General features: G+C 28.6%; 1 protein-coding gene across 4 annotated transcripts in view; it reads left to right on the top strand.

Annotated features, from left to right (window-relative positions):
* Nucleotides 1-21,348, top strand: part of LOC143239959 (TBC1 domain family member 30-like) — a 66,482-nt gene that overhangs the window by 3,457 nt on the left and 41,677 nt on the right. For 2 of the 4 annotated variants that reach the window (XM_076481651.1, XM_076481649.1), the window contains exon 2: nt 4,334-4,407. The exons of the other annotated variants lie outside the window; for them this stretch is intronic. The gene's annotated coding sequence lies outside the window, so the exon portion shown is untranslated. The remainder of the gene's footprint in view (nt 1-4,333; nt 4,408-21,348) is intronic. 4 annotated transcript variants of the gene reach the window in all.

Genomic DNA, 21,348 nt, shown 5'->3' on the forward strand with positions numbered 1-21,348 from the left:
TCTTAAGTAAGAGATTTTCTTCCAGATTTATAGTAAAATCCTTACGTGAAGAAAAGAATATTTTTGAAATTTGCGTAGCTGAATTATGGAATATTTGTTATTAAAACCAAAACCACTTTCATGAAGTATAAATTCGTAGGCCTGTGTTATCGAACCAGATTTAGTACAACGTGTTTAAATCGCTGGTTGTATTTGATTTTATTCAATGTTACTGTATCAACGTTTATCTCAGAGAGCAATTGGCTTTGGTAATGTCATCTTAAAATAACGTAGTTCTTGTTTTTCTAGGTTAATTTAGTTATAAACCTTTCTTTTACGTTACAAATAACAAGTTGTAATGTATTTAGCGTGATTTGTAGTGTAAGTGGCTATCTTTGGCTGTGAGTGAGTTAAAACAAAACTAGTTGAATCTGAAGTGTTAGGATCGTTAACAGCGAAGGGTTTATTGGTTAGGATAGTGTTTTGTGATCGATGTTGGGTTTCATTTTCTGGTGTAATATGACAGTTGATGATAATAATAACAATACATTCAGTTTGCTATACAGGATTAACTTTAATTTTTAAATTAATTCCTATATCTGTAATTAAATTACCAACTACGTACTTCTATGTTCCGATATATTTAGTTAAACTAATTACTGTTTACCCTGAATGTTTTCTAACAAGTAACATCACAAAATAACTGAATATTGTACAATATACTTATCCACATTTGTAATGAACAAGATCGGTAAATTTGTGGGAGATGAATTAATCTGGGTATTAAAATGAACAGTTTATTTATACCTCTGTATTTGGTTTCACGTAATAAGAGTAGATGTACGCTGTTACATACTGAATAATTTAGATATAGTCAGCTGAGACGTTGGTCACTGTAAATTCAGTGTCTGACTATCGCTTCCAACATTAGCTTGTCATTTTATGTCTTAAGCACTACGACCCACTTAGCTGATTGGACCAACTAATGTGGAGGTCGATTAACTATGCATAAAGCTCCATCTGGCGATAGACGTTTTAAAACGCTAATCCACAGTTTCACTTCTGTTTTTTACTACTAATTTGTCCCTCTGGTGAAATAATTCTTGATGACGAGAAACCCACTTCAAATAAAAATGTATCTCGGAACGACTGGTATGGGTATTAATTCTTTTACTAATAAAGGAGAGAACAACGTTTCAACCTTCCAAGGTCATGTTCAGGTTAAGAAAGAGAGAGTTTGAATGTGACCGTTGAAGGACACATGTCTTAGGGGTGAAAGTATAAATGGGTATCGGGTTGTAGGTGGCGTTGCAGTTAGGTGTTAGGTTATTAATTAGGAAAAGGTATAAAGGTGTTTCTTTATATTAGTTTAATTTTGGGTTTAGTTATTGTATAAGTAGGGCTTCTTTAATTTTGTGTTTATATTTGTTTCCCTACTTAGTATCTGGGTGTTTTCTATGGTTATATTGTGTTTATTTAATTTGCAGTGTTCCAAAACGTCTGAAGGTGGTTTCTTTTTTGTTGCTGTTCTTTGAATCTGGTTTCCATTTTTCTGCTTGTTTCTCCAATATAAAAATCGTGACAGTTTTTGAATTTTATTTTATAAATAATGTTGGTGTTGTGTTTGTCAGTGTAGGTTTTACATAGTAAAACATGTTGGTTATTCTTTGCTGATGTCAAAAACATTGTATGCAGCAGTATAAAGTTTTGTAGTTTGTTGTATCTTGGGATTTATTATCGTTTGTTTGTTGTTGGATTATGTTGTTTATCTAGGTGTGTGAGTATAATTTTTTCAACGTTTTTAGAGGAAATTTGTTGATGTTGATGAAGTGTTGTTTTATTTTGTTGATTTCATCGTTAATTTTATCTGGTGAACATAGTTCTGTGTCTGTGTTTATTTGGTTTCTTAATATGTTGAGTTTTTGTTTTGTTTCATGTGCTGAGTCCCATGGAATGTACAATCCAGTATGGGTAATTTTTCTGTGGATTTCTGTTTTGAATTGTGTATCAGTTTTATTGATTTTGAGGTTAAGAAATACTGTTTGGTTAATATTTTCCTGTTCATAGGTGAACTTAATGTTGGGGTGTACAGAGTTAACGTGATTGAAAAAACTAAGTGTGTGTTCTGTAGATGTGAATCCAGCAATTGAATCATCAACATGCCTGTACCAGTATAGTGGTGGGTGTAAGGCTGAATTGATCGCTTGAGATCCAACATTTTTATGACATAGATTGGATCTCAAGCGATCAATTCAGCCTTACACCCACCACTATACTGGTACAGGTATGTTGATGATTCAATTGCTGGATTCACATCTACAGAACACACACTTAGTTTTTTCAATCACGTTAACTCTGTACACCCCAACATTAAGTTCACCTATGAACAGGAAAATATTAACCAAACAGTATTTCTTAACCTCAAAATCAATAAAACTGATACACAATTCAAAACAAAAACTCAACATATTAAGAAACCAAATAAACACAGACACAGAACTATGTTCACCAGATAAAATTAACGATGAAATCAACAAAATAAAACAACACTTCATCAACATCAACAAATTTCCTCTAAAAACGTTGAAAAAATTATACTCACACACCTAGATAAACAACATAATCCAACAACAAACAAACGATAATAAATCCCAAGATACAACAAACTACAAAACTTTATACTGCTGCATACAATGTTTTTGACATCAGCAAAGAATAACCAACATGTTTTACTATGTAAAACCTACACTGACAAACACAACACCAACATTATTTATAAAATAAAATTCAAAAACTGTCACGATTTTTATATTGGAGAAACAAGCAGAAAAATGGAAACCAGATTCAAAGAACAGCAACAAAAAAGAAACCACCTTCAGACGTTTTGGAACACTGCAAATTAAATAAACACAATATAACCATAGAAAACACCCAGATACTAAGTAGGGAAACAAATATAAACACAAAATTAAAGAAGCCCTACTTTTACAATAACTAAACCCAAAATTAAACCAATATAAAGAAACACCTTTATACCTTTTCCTAATTAATAACCTAACACCTAACTGCAACGCCACCTACAACCCGATACCCATTTATACTTTTAATTTATACCTTTATATTTGTATAAAGGTGTTCCTTTATACTGGTTTAATTTTGGTTTTATTTGTTGTATAAGTAGGGCTGCTTTGATTTTGCATTTATTTATATTTGTTTCCCTACTCAGAATCTGGGTGTTTTCTATGGTTATGTTGTGTTTAGTTGATTTGCAGTGTAACCAAAACTAAACCAGTATAAAGGAACACCTTTATACAAATACTAATTAATAACTAATTAATAATATTTTTACTTCAGTTTGAGACCGTTTGTGAAGATATTAATTGAGCTTCATTAAGATGTGTAATATTATTCCCTCAATAAATGATGTTTGTTTTCTTACTGTACACAACACTGTAATTAGACATCTAAAGTAACTCAATGTTTGTTAACCCGTAACTGTTTGAATATTATACATTGTTTATATTGCTGGTTTATCCAAACATATAATTTGTTATACTAATATTTTTGTTAGTTCTTATTACTTACAGTTATTAACATTTACATATTCCAAAACTATACACATAAAAATTTGCGTTTAGTTTTAAATTTTTCATTTAGGCTGAGATTAACAGGTGTAATGTAATCACCCCGGTGGTGTTTTTCCTAATTGCGTTTAATCATTATGAGACGTAATCGTTTTAGGAGTTCGAAACTGCACGCGCTTTGCAGTGAAACCTGGGGACGGGAATGTTCGTCAAGGGAATCTTATAGTGTCCATGAGTGGCGAGTAATAGCCCATTTGTCCCAAGAGAAATGGAAAGAACAAGAATCTATCTTAATTACTGTCAAACCAAATTATATGGTGGTACGTGTGATATAACGTAGCAGTAAAGGTGACCGAGTTGTAAGACACCAGAATGTTCACAAACAGGTTCAATGTGGTTCTTTATCTTTCCATCCTTTTTGGTGTTTTATAGCCGTAATTTGTCGTATGGAGATAAAAACGTAATGTATCGGTGGTATAGATTTATTAGTATTTAGATACACAGATGGTCCATAATCATGACGTGTATAAACTTATGTCACTTGGTAACGACTTTTAAGTACCGTTGGTTGTCTAGCTATAAAAGATGTTAACAGTTTTTTTTACCTTTTTTATCTTTAATGTTACAATATTTTATCATATTATTTATTTGTAAATATTTATATAGATAGTATTTATATTGCATATTTACTTACCGCCATCTGATAAAGCTGTTTAGTTTATAAGGCTTGAAAATATGCTATCGTTACGTTTGTGGTTGCTTCTTGGCAGGGATGTGAACAAGAGGGGGAGGGGAGCAGTAGAAAAGTTCACCAGTAACTCTGGTTACAGACTCGGTCGTTTTGGTGAGTGTGATACTGTTAATCTCATCACATATAATACAAGTGCCTACGTTGGGTGTTAGCAGTAAAGGTGTAGCGATAATGTTTATGTATCTTCACGAAATTTGACAAGTTTTTAGTGAACATTATGTCTTTTGTTCATATTGGTATTTTATCGTAAAACTGTAATACGAATGTAATAATACATCGTCCTACACGGTTTTTGTACCTTCATGAAATCTGACAAGCTTTTAGTGAACATTACAAGTCATTGGTACAGAAATAAAAAAAGAATTTGTTATAGATTATTTTTGTTAAAATAATTATTGAGTAAATAAAGATAAGCTATATATATGTTGTGTTCATTTCTTTTATCAAAGCTATAACATACAAAGTAACACAACAAATGAACAATAACAAACAAAATAGACAGACAGATATTAACTTTAATTTTACTTCTCAGATGTCGTTTAATTGATCAAACCTGAGAATCTGAAAAAAATCACGATAACACATGTGGAACTTAAATAAGACAATGTTAGTAATATAAATAATAAATTACAGACAAAGACTATCAAACTTTGTAACAATGTTGGTTGTACACGTAATAAATTACAGACAATACTATCAAGCTTTGTAACAATGTTGGTTGTACACGTAATAAATTACAGACAATACTATCAAACTTTGTAACAATGTTTATAATATAGATAATAAATTACAGACAAGTCTGTCAAACATTGTAATAATGTTAGTAATATAGATAATAAATTATAGACAATTCTGTCAAACATTGTAATAATGTTAGTAATAAAGATGATAAATTACAGACAAAGACTATCAAACTTTGTAAGAATGTTCATAATATAGATAATAAATTACACACAAGTCTGCTAAACATTGTAATAATGTTAGTAATATAGATGATAAATTACAGACAAGTCTGTCAAACATTGTAATAATGTTAGTAATAAAGATGATAAATTACAGACAAAGACTATCAAACTTTGTAACAATGTTCATAATATAGATAATAAATTACAGACAAGTCTGCTAAACACTGTAATAATGTTAGTAATATAGATGATAAATTACAGACAAAGACTATCAAACTTTGTAACAATGATAGAAGTAGAAATAATAAATTGCAGACGAGACTGTCAAACTCTGTAACAATAGTAGTAATATAAATAATAAATTACAGACGATACTGCCAAACTCTGTTACAATGGTGGTAATATAAATAATAAATTACAGGCTAGGATCTTAAACTCTGTAACAATGTTAGTAATATAAATAATAAATTACAGACGAGACTGCCAAACTCTGTAACAATGTTAGTAATATATATACTAAATTGCAGACAAAGACTGTCAAGCTTTGTAACAAACCGTTGTTAAAAGTTCTGTATCTAGATACGTATCATATTGACCACTATGGTGAGATACACATCTTCATTTGTTAGTAATAGGTTAACATCTTGTTTTGTTATACTCCCCCCCTTATTAATGTATTTTATTCAATTACTTCTTGCTGCTTATTATTATTGTTGCTGTTTTTTTATTTTTTGAGAAACCACCTTCCCACATCTGTCGACAGACAGCGAAATGTGTTAAAAATATAAAACTTTGTGAGCTAGAGCTCCCACATCTGCTTAATCCTTTATTCATGTAAGGTCGATGAATTGAGGTTAAACTCGATAGACGGTGTACCTCTAGTGTAATTTGGGTCTTTCTTCCTCCACTACCTCTGAAGACCAGGGTATATTACACAATGACTCTTCTTATGACTTGTGCCCTGGTGTTGCGATTTTTTCAATAATTTACATTTAGTTATATTTCATCTAAGGTTTGGATGTGCTGTGTAAGATTTTTACCGTCCTTTCTTTTGATGAATTTTCTTTTACTTTTATATATATTTAAACACGCGTGTCGTGTAGGTTGAAGCTACAAGTAAAAACAAAGCCAGTTTAACTAAACAGGTTGAGAAATGGACTTAATATTAGAAGGATTCCTTCATTCAAGGTTTTGGTCTTACTCTACTGGAGATTGAAGGTTTTAAACCGACAAGTTGTAAGAGTTCTTAACCCTGAAACCTAGACTAAAGAAACGTTTTTTTTGTTGTTTTTTTTCATAAGCCGTAGTGCAGGCTGGCAAATTGCCAGTCCTTGTTTTCATTTGGTAGAAATACTAATGTAAGTATCATAAGATTTAAAAGTCGAAAGCAGACGAACTATTGTAACACTATTTTAACGTTTTGTTATAAAAACAAGTTAACTGGACGTGATTATCTCTCCTCGTTATTCTTACTTTTTCTATTCGGCTCAAAATCAGTGGAATAAACACGATTTTATTTGTCTCTTGTCTTCCACAAGTCACTGACCAGTAAGATTTTCATTCAACACCTGTACTTGTTATTTGGGCTGGACGATGAAACACAAGAACATAAGAAACGTTATCCAGTTAAGACATTTAGATGAGACGTTAAGGATACAAACATTCAAGTCCCAACCATTAACTGATTCTCCTTGGTTGTTGGCAAGTTTTTCATCGACGTGTGGATTTTGCCTCATAGGTGGAACTTCCCCAACGTATTTGGGTGCTATGACAACAGTCGCTCATCATTATGACTTGAGGTGTGATAACGGAGGAATAATGTTTTAAGTTTCAAATGTCTTGTTTCTAGTTCATACTAAGTTCATTATATTTTATCGTGCTGATTTTAATCGCGTGCGAAGAATTAACTCTTAAACAGTGGGAATGTTGTAGGTACCAGCATTTGTTGAAGATGGCTCTCCTATTGTTCATCGTTGCGTCTGAAGGCTTCTAACGCGGCCTGTAATCTGAAGGTCGCGGGTTCCAATCCCCGTCGCACCAAACATGCTCACCCTTTAAGCCGTGGGGACGTTATAATGTTACGGTCAATCCCATTTTTCGTTGGTAAATATTTTGTAAAGAGTTGGTGGTGGATGTTGATGACTAGTTGCCTTCCTCTAGTCTTACACTGCTAAATTAGGGACGGCTATTTCTATAGCCCTCATGTAGCTTTGCACGAATTTCAAAAACAAAGAAACAAGCTTCTAACCTTAAAAACTGGGTTTTGTTATCCATGTGAGCACAGATAATTCGTCGTGTATTTTTGCACTCGATAGCATAAACTTTAAATGTTTAAATTTAAACATCAAAAATAAGTAGAATATTGGGAACCATTAAGTTTAAACACTGTTTTTCCACAAAAAAATGTTATTGGCCAAAGGCTTGAGGAAAACAAAAAAATGTTGATCTATTCAACGTTTCTTATTTCAATGAACAAATGAAGAGATGCATCAGCGATTAACTTATTTTTCCTAAAAAAAACAATATAAACATGTCTCATCATAACTATTGTCTACTTGTAACAATATAAACATGTCTCATCATAACTATTGTCTACTTGTAACAATATAAACATGTCTCATCATAACTATTGTCTACTTGTAACAATATAAACATGTCTCATCATAACTATTGTTTACTTGTAACAATATAAACATGTCTCATCATAACTATTGTTTACTTGTAACAATATAAACATGTCTCATCATAACTATTGTCTACTTGTAACAATATAAACATGTCTCATCATAACTATTGTTTACTTGTAACAATATAAACATGTCTCATCATAACTATTGTTTACTTGTAACAATATAAACATGTCTCATCATAACTATTGTTTACTTGTAACAATATAAACATGTCTCATCATAACTATTGTCTACTTGTAACAATATAAACATGTCTCATCATAACTATTGTCTACTTGTAACAATATAAACATGTCTCATCATAACTATTGTCTACTTGTAACAATATAAACATGTCTCATCATAACTATTGTCTACTTGTAACAATATAAACATGTCTCATCATAACTATTGTTTACTTGTAACAATATAAACATGTCTCATCATAACTATTGTCTACTTGTAACAATATAAACATGTCTCATCATAACTATTGTTTACTTGTAACAATATAAACATGTCTCATCATAACTATTGTCATTAACTTGTAACAATATAAACATGTCTCATCATAACTATTGTTTACTTGTAACAATATAAACATGTCTCATCATAACTATTGTTTACTTGTAACAATATAAACATGTCTCATCATAACTATTGTTTACTTGTAACAATATAAACATGTCTCATCATAACTATTGTTTACTTGTAACAATATAAACATGTCTCATCATAACTATTGTCTACTTGTAACAATATAAACATGTCTCATCATAACTATTGTCTACTTGTAACAATATAAACATGTCTCATCATAACTATTGTCTACTTGTAACAATATAAACATGTCTCATCATAACTATTGTCTACTTGTAACAATATAAACATGTCTCATCATAACTATTGTCTACTTGTAACAATATAAACATGTCTCATCATAACTATTGTCTACTTGTAACAATATAAACATGTCTCATCATAACTATTGTCTACTTGTAACAATATAAACATGTCTCATCATAACTATTGTCTACTTGTAACAATATAAACATGTCTCATCATAACTATTGTCTAACTTGTCATAACTAATATAAACATGTCTCATCATAACTATTGTCTACTTGTAACAATATAAACATGTCTCATCATAACTATTGTCTACTTGTAACTAACTTGTAACAATATAAACATGTCTCATCATAACTATTGTCTACTTGTAACAATATAAACATGTCTCATCATAACTATTGTCTACTTGTAACAATATAAACATGTCTCATCATAACTATTGTCTACTTGTAACAATATAAACATGTCTCATCATAACTATTGTCTACTTGTAACAATATAAACATGTCTCATCATAACTATTGTCTACTTGTAACAATATAAACATGTCTCATCATAACTATTGTCTACTTGTAACAATATAAACATGTCTCATCATAACTATTGTCTACTTGTAACAATATAAACATGTCTCATCATAACTATTGTCTACTTGTAACAATATAAACATGTCTCATCATAACTATTGTCTACTTGTAACAATATAAACATGTCTCATCATAACTATTGTCTACTTGTAACAATATAAACATGTCTCATCATAACTATTGTTTACTTGTAACAATATAAACATGTCTCATCATAACTATTGTCTACTTGTAACAATATAAACATGTCTCATCATAACTATTGTCTACTTGTAACAATATAAACATGTCTCATCATAACTATTGTCTACTTGTAACAATATAAACATGTCTCATCATAACTATTGTCTACTTGTAACAATATAAACATGTCTCATCATAACTATTGTCTACTTGTAACAATATAAACATGTCTCATCATAACTATTGTCTACTTGTAACAATATAAACATGTCTCATCATAACTATTGTCTACTTGTAACAATATAAACATGTCTCATCATAACTATTGTCTACTTGTAACAATATAAACATGTCTCATCATAACTATTGTCTACTTGTAACAATATAAACATGTCTCATCATAACTATTGTCTACTTGTAAACAATATAAACATGTCTCATCATAACTACTTGCAATGTCTCATCATAACTAACTTGTAATAATATAAACATGTCTCATCTCATTGTCATAACTATTGTCTACTTGTAACAATATAAACATGTCTCATCATAACTATTGTCTACTTGTAACAATATAAACATGTCTCATCATAACTATTGTCTACTTGTAACAATATAAACATGTCTCATCATAACTATTGTCTACTTGTAACAATATAAACATGTCTCATCATAACTATTGTCTACTTGTAACAATATAAACATGTCTCATCATAACTATTGTCTACTTGTAACAATATAAACATGTCTCATCATAACTATTGTCTACTTGTAACAATATAAACATGTCTCATCATAACTATTGTCTACTTGTAAACAATATAAACATGTCTCATCATAACTATTGTCTACTTGTAACAATATAAACATGTCTCATCATAACTATTGTCTACTTGTAACAATATAAACATGTCTCATCATAACTATTGTCTACTTGTAACAATATAAACATGTCTCATCATAACTATTGTCTACTTGTAACAATATAAACATGTCTCATCATAACTATTGTCTACTTGTAACAATATAAACATGTCTCATCATAACTATTGTCTACTTGTAACAATATAAACATGTCTCATCATAACTATTGTCTACTTGTAACAATATAAACATGTCTCATCATAACTATTGTCTACTTGTAACAATATAAACATGTCTCATCATAACTATTGTCTACTTGTAACAATATAAACATGTCTCATCATAACTATTGTCTACTTGTAACAATATAAACATGTCTCATCATAACTATTGTCTACTTGTAACAATATAAACATGTCTCATCATAACTATTGTCTACTTGTAACAATATAAACATGTCTCATCATAACTATTGTCTACTTGTAACAATATAAACATGTCTCATCATAACTATTGTCTACTTGTAACAATATAAACATGTCTCATCATAACTATTGTCTACTTGTAACAATATAAACATGTCTCATCATAACTATTGTCTACTTGTAACAATATAAACATGTCTCATCATAACTATTGTCTACTTGTAACAATATAAACATGTCTCATCATAACTATTGTCTACTTGTAACAATATAAACATGTCTCATCATAACTATTGTCTACTTGTAACAATATAAACATGTCTCATCATAACTATTGTCTACTTGTAACAATATAAACATGTCTCATCATAACTATTGTCTACTTGTAACAATATAAACATGTCTCATCATAACTATTGTCTACTTGTAACAATATAAACATGTCTCATCATAACTATTGTCTACTTGTAACAATATAAACATGTCTCATCATAACTATTGTCTACTTGTAACAATATAAACATGTCTCATCATAACTATTGTCTACTTGTAACAATATAAACATGTCTCATCATAACTATTGTCTACTTGTAACAATATAAACATGTCTCATCATAACTATTGTCTACTTGTAACAATATAAACATGTCTCATCATAACTATTGTCTACTTGTAACAATATAAACATGTCTCATCATAACTATTGTCTACTTGTAACAATATAAACATGTCTCATCATAACTATTGTCTACTTGTAACAATATAAACATGTCTCATCATAACTATTGTCTACTTGTAACAATATAAACATGTCTCATCATAACTATTGTCTACTTGTAACAATATAAACATGTCTCATCATAACTATTGTCTACTTGTAACAATATAAACATGTCTCATCATAACTATTGTCTACTTGTAACAATATAAACATGTCTCATCATAACTATTGTCTACTTGTAACAATATAAACATGTCTCATCATATATTGTCTACTTGTAACAATATAAACATGTCTCATCATAACTATTGTCTACTTGTAACAATATAAACATGTCTCATCATAACTATTGTCTACTTGTAACAATATAAACATGTCTCATCATAACTATTGTCTACTTGTAACAATATAAACATGTCTCATCATAACTATTGTCTACTTGTAACAATATAAACATGTCTCATCATAACTATTGTCTACTTGTAACAATATAAACATGTCTCATCATAACTATTGTCTACTTGTAACAATATAAACATGTCTCATCATAACTATTGTCTACTTGTAACAATATAAACATGTCTCATCATAACTATTGTCTACTTGTAACAATATAAACATGTCTCATCATAACTATTGTCTACTTGTAACAATATAAACATGTCTCATCATAACTATTGTCTACTTGTAACAATATAAACATGTCTCATCATAACTATTGTCTACTTGTAACAATATAAACATGTCTCATCATAACTATTGTCTACTTGTAAACAATATAAACATGTCTCATCATAACTATTGTCTCATCATAACTATTGTCTACTTGTAACAATATAAACATGTCTCATCATAACTATTGTCTACTTGTAACAATATAAACATGTCTCATCATAACTATTGTCTACTTGTAACAATATAAACATGTCTCATCATAACTATTGTCTACTTGTAACAATATAAACATGTCTCATCATAACTATTGTCTACTTGTAACAATATAAACATGTCTCATCATAACTATTGTCTACTTGTAACAATATAAACATGTCTCATCATAACTATTGTCTACTTGTAACAATATAAACATGTCTCATCATAACTATTGTCTACTTGTAACAATATAAACATGTCTCATCATAACTATTGTCTACTTGTAACAATATAAACATGTCTCATCATAACTATTGTCTACTTGTAACAATATAAACATGTCTCATCATAACTATTGTCTACTTGTAACAATATAAACATGTCTCATCATAACTATTGTCTACTTGTAACAATATAAACATGTCTCATCATAACTATTGTCTACTTGTAACAATATAAACATGTCTCATCATAACTATTGTCTACTTGTAACAATATAAACATGTCTCATCATAACTATTGTCTACTTGTAACAATATAAACATGTCTCATCATAACTATTGTCTACTTGTAACAATATAAACATGTCTCATCATAACTATTGTCTACTTGTAAACAATATAAACATGTCTCATCATAACTATTGTCTACTTGTAACATCATAACTGTTCATCATAACTATTGTCTACTTGTAACAATATAAACATGTCTCATCATAACTATTGTCTACTTGTAACAATATAAACATGTCTCATCATAACTATTGTCTACTTGTAACAATATAAACATGTCTCATCATAACTATTGTCTACTTGTAACAATATAAACATGTCTCATCATAACTATTGTCTACTTGTAACAATATAAACATGTCTCATCATAACTATTGTCTACTTGTAAACAATATAAACATGTCATCATCATAACTATTGTCTACTTGTAACAATATAAACATGTCTCATCATAACTATTGTCTACTTGTAACAATATAAACATGTCTCATCATAACTATTGTCTACTTGTAACAATATAAACATGTCTCATCATAACTATTGTCTACTTGTAACAATATAAACATGTCTCATCATAACTATTGTCTACTTGTAACAATATAAACATGTCTCATCATAACTATTGTCTACTTGTAACAATATAAACATGTCTCATCATAACTATTGTCTACTTGTAACAATATAAACATGTCTCATCATAACTATTGTCTACTTGTAACAATATAAACATGTCTCATCATAACTATTGTCTACTTGTAACAATATAAACATGTCTCATCATAACTATTGTCTACTTGTAACAATATAAACATGTCTCATCATAACTATTGTCTACTTGTAACAATATAAACATGTCTCATCATAACTATTGTCTACTTGTAACAATATAAACATGTCTCATCATAACTATTGTCTACTTGTAACAATATAAACATGTCTCATCATAACTATTGTCTACTTGTAACAATATAAACATGTCTCATCATAACTATTGTCTACTTGTAACAATATAAACATGTCTCATCATAACTATTGTCTACTTGTAACAATATAAACATGTCTCATCATAACTATTGTCTACTTGTAACAATATAAACATGTCTCATCATAACTATTGTCTACTTGTAACAATATAAACATGTCTCATCATAACTAACTAACAATTGTCTGTCTACTTGTAACAATATAAACATGTCTCATCATAACTATTGTCTACTTGTAACAATATAAACATGTCTCATCATAACTATTGTCTACTTGTAACAATATAAACATGTCTCATCATAACTATTGTCTACTTGTAACAATATAAACATGTCTCATCATAACTATTGTTTACTTGTAACAATATAAACATGTCTCATCATAACTATTGTCTACTTGTAACAATATAAACATGTCTCTCATCATAACTATTGTCTACTTGTAACAATATAAACATGTCTCATCATAACTATTGTCTACTTGTAACAATATAAACATGTCTCATCATAACTATTGTCTACTTGTAACAATATAAACATGTCTCATCATAACTACTAAACATGTCTCATCATCTACTTGTAACAATATAAACATGTCTCATCATAACTATTGTACTTGTAACAATATAAACATGTCTCATCATAACTATTGTCTACTTGTAACAATATAAACATTGTCTCATCATAACTATTGTCTACTTGTAACAATATAAACATGTCTCATCATAACTATTGTCTACTTGTAACAATATAAACATGTCTCATCATAACTATTGTCTACTTGTAACAATATAAACATGTCTCATCATAACTATTGTCTACTTGTAACAATATAAACATGTCTCATCATAACTATTGTCTACTTGTAACAATATAAACATGTCTCATCATAACTATTGTCTACTTGTAACAATATAAACATGTCTCATCATAACTATTGTCTACTTGTAACAATATAAACATGTCTCATCATAACTATTGTCTACTTGTAACAATATAAACATGTCTCATCATAACTATTGTCTACTTGTAACAATATAAACATGTCTCATCATAACTATTGTCTACTTGTAACAATATAAACATGTCTCATCATAACTATTGTCTACTTGTAACAATATAAACATGTCTCATCATAACTATTGTCTACTTGTAACAATATAAACATGTCTCATCATAACTATTGTCTACTTGTAACAATATAAACATGTCTCATCATAACTATTGTCTACTTGTAACAATATAAACATGTCTCATCATAACTATTGTCTACTTGTAACAATATAAACATGTCTCATCATAACTATTGTCTACTTGTAACAATATAAACATGTCTCATCATAACTATTGTCTACTTGTAACAATATAAACATGTCTCATCATAACTATTGTCTACTTGTAACAATATAAACATGTCTCATCATAACTATTGTCTACTTGTAACAATATAAATATAAATATTGTCTCATCATAACTATTGTTTACTTGTAACAATATAAACATGTCTCATCATAACTATTGTCTACTTGTAACAATATAAACATGTCTCATCATAACTATTGTCTACTTGTAACAATATAAACATGTCTCATCATAACTATTGTCTACTTGTAACAATATAAACATGTCTCATCATAACTATTGTCTACTTGTAACAATATAAACATGTCTCATCATAACTATTGTCTACTTGTAACAATATAAACATGTCTCATCATAACTATTGTCTACTTGTAACAATATAAACATGTCTCATCATAACTATTGTCTACTTGTAACAATATAAACATGTCTCATCATAACTATTGTCTACTTGTAAACAATATAAACATGTCTCATCATAACTATTGTCTACTTGTAAACAATATAAACATGTCTCATCATAACTATTGTCTACTTGTAACAATATAAACATGTCTCATCATAACTATTGTCTACTTGTAACAATATAAACATGTCTCATCATAACTATTGTCTACTTGTAACAATATAAACATGTCTCATCATAACTATTGTCTACTTGTAACAATATAAACATGTCTCATCATAACTATTGTCTACTTGTAACAATATAAACATGTCTCATCATAACTATTGTTTACTTGTAAACAATATAAACATGTCTCATCATAACTATTGTCTACTTGTAACAATATAAACATGTCTCATCATAACTATTGTCTACTTGTAACAATATAAACATGTCTCTCATCATAACTATTGTCTACTTGTAACAATATAAACATGTCTCATCATAACTATTGTTTACTTGTAACAATATAAACATGTCTCATCATAACTATTGTCTACTTGTAACAATATAAACATGTCTCATCATAACTATTGTCTACTTGTAACAATATAAACATGTCTCATCATAACTATTGTCTACTTGTAACAATATAAACATGTCTCATCATAACTATTGTCTACTTGTAACAATATAAACATGTCTCATCATAACTATTGTCTACTTGTAACAATATAAACATGTCTCATCATAACTATTGTCTACTTGTAACAATATAAACATGTCTCATCATAACTATTGTCTACTTGTAACAATATAAACATGTCTCATCATAACTATTGTCTACTTGTAACAATATAAACATGTCTCATCATAACTATTGTCTACTTGTAACAATATAAACATGTCTCATCATAACTATTGTCTACTTGTAACAATATAAACATGTCTCATCATAACTATTGTCTACTTGTAACAATATAAACATGTCTCATCATAACTATTGTCTACTTGTAACAATATAAACATGTCTCATCATAACTATTGTCTACTTGTAACAATATAAACATGTCTCATCATAACTATTGTCTACTTGTAACAATATAAACATGTCTCATCATAACTATTGTCTACTTGTAACAATATAAACATGTCTCATCATAACTATTGTCTACTTGTAACAATATAAACATGTCTCATCATAACTATTGTCTACTTGTAACAATATAAACATGTCTCATCATAACTATTGTCTACTTGTAACAATATAAACATGTCTCATCATAACTATTGTCTACTTGTAACAATATAAACATGTCTCATCATAACTATTGTCTACTTGTAACAATATAAACATGTCTCATCATAACTATTGTCTACTTGTAACAATATAAACATGTCTCATCATAACTATTGTCTACTTGTAACAATATAAACATGTCTCATCATAACTATTGTCTACTTGTAACAATATAAACATGTCTCATCATAACTATTGTCTACTTGTAACAATATAAACATGTCTCATCATAACTATTGTCTACTTGTAACAATATAAACATGTCTCATCATACACTATTGTAACTACTTGTAACAATATAAACATGTCTCATCATAACTATTGTCTACTTGTAACAATATAAACATGTCTCATCATAACTATTGTCTACTTGTAACAATATAAACATGTCTCATCATAACTATTGTCTACTTGTAACAATATAAACATGTCTCATCATAACTATTGTCTACTTGTAACAATATAAACATGTCTCATCATAACTATTGTCTACTTGTAACAATATAAACATGTCTCATCATAACTATTGTTCTACTTGTAACAATCTGTCTTCATAACAATATAAACATGTCTCATCATAACTATTGTCTACTTGTAACAATATAAACATGTCTCATCATAACTATTGTCTACTTGTAACAATATAAACATGTCTCATCATAACTATTGTCTACTTGTAACAATATAAACATGTCTCATCATAACTATTGTCTACTTGTAACAATATAAACATGTCTCATCATAACTATTGTCTACTTGTAACAATATAAACATGTCTCATCATAACTATTGTCTACTTGTAACAATATAAACATGTCTCATCATAACTATTGTCTACTTGTAACAATATAAACATGTCTCATCATAACTATTGTCTACTTGTAACAATATAAACATGTCTCATCATAACTATTGTCTACTTGTAACAATATAAACATGTCTCATCATAACTATTGTCTACTTGTAACAATATAAACATGTCTCATCATAACTATTGTCTACTTGTAACAATATAAACATGTCTCATCATAACTATTGTCTACTTGTAACAATATAAACATGTCTCATCATAACTATTGTCTACTTGTAACAATATAAACATGTCTCATCATAACTATTGTCTGTGACAATATAGGCATGTCTCATCATAACTTGTAACAATATAAACATGTCTCATCATAACTATTGTCTACTTGTAACAATATAAACATGTCTCATCATAACTATTGTCTACTTGTAACAATATAAACATGTCTCATCATAACTATTGTCTACTTGTAACAATATAAACATGTCTCATCATAACTATTGTCTACTTGTAACAATATAAACATGTCTCATCATAACTATTGTCTACTTGTAACAATATAAACATGTCTCATCATAACTATTGTCTACTTGTAACAATATAAACATGTCTCATCATAACTATTGTCTACTTGTAACAATATAAACATGTCTCATCATAACTATTGTCTACTTGTAACAATATAAACATGTCTCATCATAACTATTGTACTTGTAACTTGTAACAATATACTTGTAACAATCTAATCATAACTCATCATAACTATTGTCTACTTGTAACAATATAAACATGTCTCATCATAACTATTGTCTACTTGTAACAATATAAACATGTCTCATCATAACTACTTGTAACAATAATGTATCATCATAACTATTGTCTACTTGTAACAATATAAACATGTCTCATCATAACTATTGTCTACTTGTAACAATATAAACATGTCTCATCATAACTATTGTCTACTTGTAACAATATAAACATGTCTCATCATAACTATTGTCTACTTGTAACAATATAAACATGTCTCATCATAACTATTGTCTACTTGTAACAATATAAACATGTCTCATCATAACTATTGTCTACTTGTAACAATATAAACATGTCTCATCATAACTATTGTCTACTTGTAACAATATAAACATGTCTCATCATAACTATTGTCTACTTGTAACAATATAAACATGTCTCATCATAACTATTGTCTACTTGTAACAATATAAACATGTCTCATCATAACTATTGTCTACTTGTAACAATATAAACATGTCTCATCATAACTATTGTCTACTTGTAACAATATAAACATGTCTCATCATAACTATTGTCTACTTGTAACAATATAAACATGTCTCATCATAACTATTGTCTACTTGTAACAATATAAACATGTCTCATCATAACTATTGTCTACTTGTAACAATATAAACATGTCTCATCATAACTATTGTCTACTTGTAACAATATAAACATGTCTCATCATAACTATTGTCTACTTGTAACAATATAAACATGTCTCATCATAACTATTGTCATAACTATTGTCTACTTGTAACAATATAAACATGTCTCATCATAACTATTGTCTACTTGTAACAATATAAACATGTCTCATCATAACTATTGTCTACTTGTAACAATATAAACATGTCTCATCATAACTATTGTCTACTTGTAACAATATAAACATGTCTCATCATAACTATTGTCTACTTGTAACAATATAAACATGTCTCATCATAACTATTGTCTACTTGTAACAATATAAACATGTCTCATCATAACTATTGTCTACTTGTAACAATATAAACATGTCTCATCATAACTATTGTCTACTTGTAACAATATAAACATGTCTCATCATAACTATTGTCTACTTGTAACAATATAAACATGTCTCATCATAACTATTGTCTACTTGTAACAATATAAACATGTCTCATCATAACTATTGTCTACTTGTAACAATATAAACATGTCTCATCATAACTATTGTCTACTTGTAACAATATAAACATGTCTCATCATAACTATTGTCTACTTGTAACAATATAAACATGTCTCATCATAACTATTGTCTACTTGTAACAATATAAACATGTCTCATCATAACTATTGTCTACTTGTAACAATATAAACATGTCTCATCATAACTATTGTCTACTTGTAACAATATAAACATGTCTCATCATAACTATTGTCTACTTGTAACAATATAAACATGTCTCATCATAACTATTGTCTACTTGTAACAATATAAACATGTCTCATCATAACTATTGTCTACTTGTAACAATATAAACATGTCTCATCATAACTATTGTCTACTTGTAACAATATAAACATGTCTCATCATAACTATTGTCTACTTGTAACAATATAAACATGTCTCATCATAACTATTGTCTACTTGTAACAATATAAACATGTCTCATCATAACTATTGTCTACTTGTAACAATATAAACATGTCTCATCATAACTATTGTCTACTTGTAACAATATAAACATGTCTCATCATAACTATTGTCTACTTGTAACAATATAAACATGTCTCATCATAACTATTGTCTACTTGTAACAATATAAACATGTCTCATCATAACTATTGTCTACTTGTAACAATATAAACATGTCTCATCATAACTATTGTCTACTTGTAACAATATAAACATGTCTCATCATAACTATTGTCTACTTGTAACAATATAAACATGTCTCATCATAACTATTGTCTACTTGTAACAATATAAACATGTCTCATCATAACTATTGTCTACTTGTAACAATATAAACATGTCTCATCATAACTATTGTCTACTTGTAACAATATAAACATGTCTCATCATAACTATTGTCTACTTGTAACAATATAAACATGTCTCATCATAACTATTGTCTACTTGTAACAATATAAACATGTCTCATCATAACTATTGTCTACTTGTAACAATATAAACATGTCTCATCATAACTATTGTCTACTTGTAACAATATAAACATGTCTCATCATAACTATTGTCTACTTGTAACAATATAAACATGTCTCATCATAACTATTGTCTACTTGTAACAATATAAACATGTCTCATCATAACTATTGTCTACTTGTAACAATATAAACATGTCTCATCATAACTATTGTCTACTTGTAACAATATAAACATGTCTCATCATAACTATTGTCTACTTGTAACAATATAAACATGTCTCATCATAACTATTGTCTACTTGTAACAATATAAACATGTCTCATCATAACTATTGTCTACTTGTAACAATATAAACATGTCTCATCATAACTATTGTCTACTTGTAACAATATAAACATGTCTCATCATAACTATTGTCTACTTGTAACAATATAAACATGTCTCATCATAACTATTGTCTACTTGTAACAATATAAACATGTCTCATCATAACTATTGTCTACTTGTAACAATATAAACATGTCTCATCATAACTATTGTCTACTTGTAACAATATAAACATGTCTCATCATAACTATTGTCTACTTGTAACAATATAAACATGTCTCATCATAACTATTGTCTACTTGTAACAATATAAACATGTCTCATCATAACTATTGTCTAC

This window comes from Tachypleus tridentatus, chromosome 13 (genome assembly GCF_004210375.1).
Source record: "Tachypleus tridentatus isolate NWPU-2018 chromosome 13, ASM421037v1, whole genome shotgun sequence".
Lineage (NCBI taxonomy): Eukaryota > Metazoa > Arthropoda > Merostomata > Xiphosura > Limulidae > Tachypleus > Tachypleus tridentatus.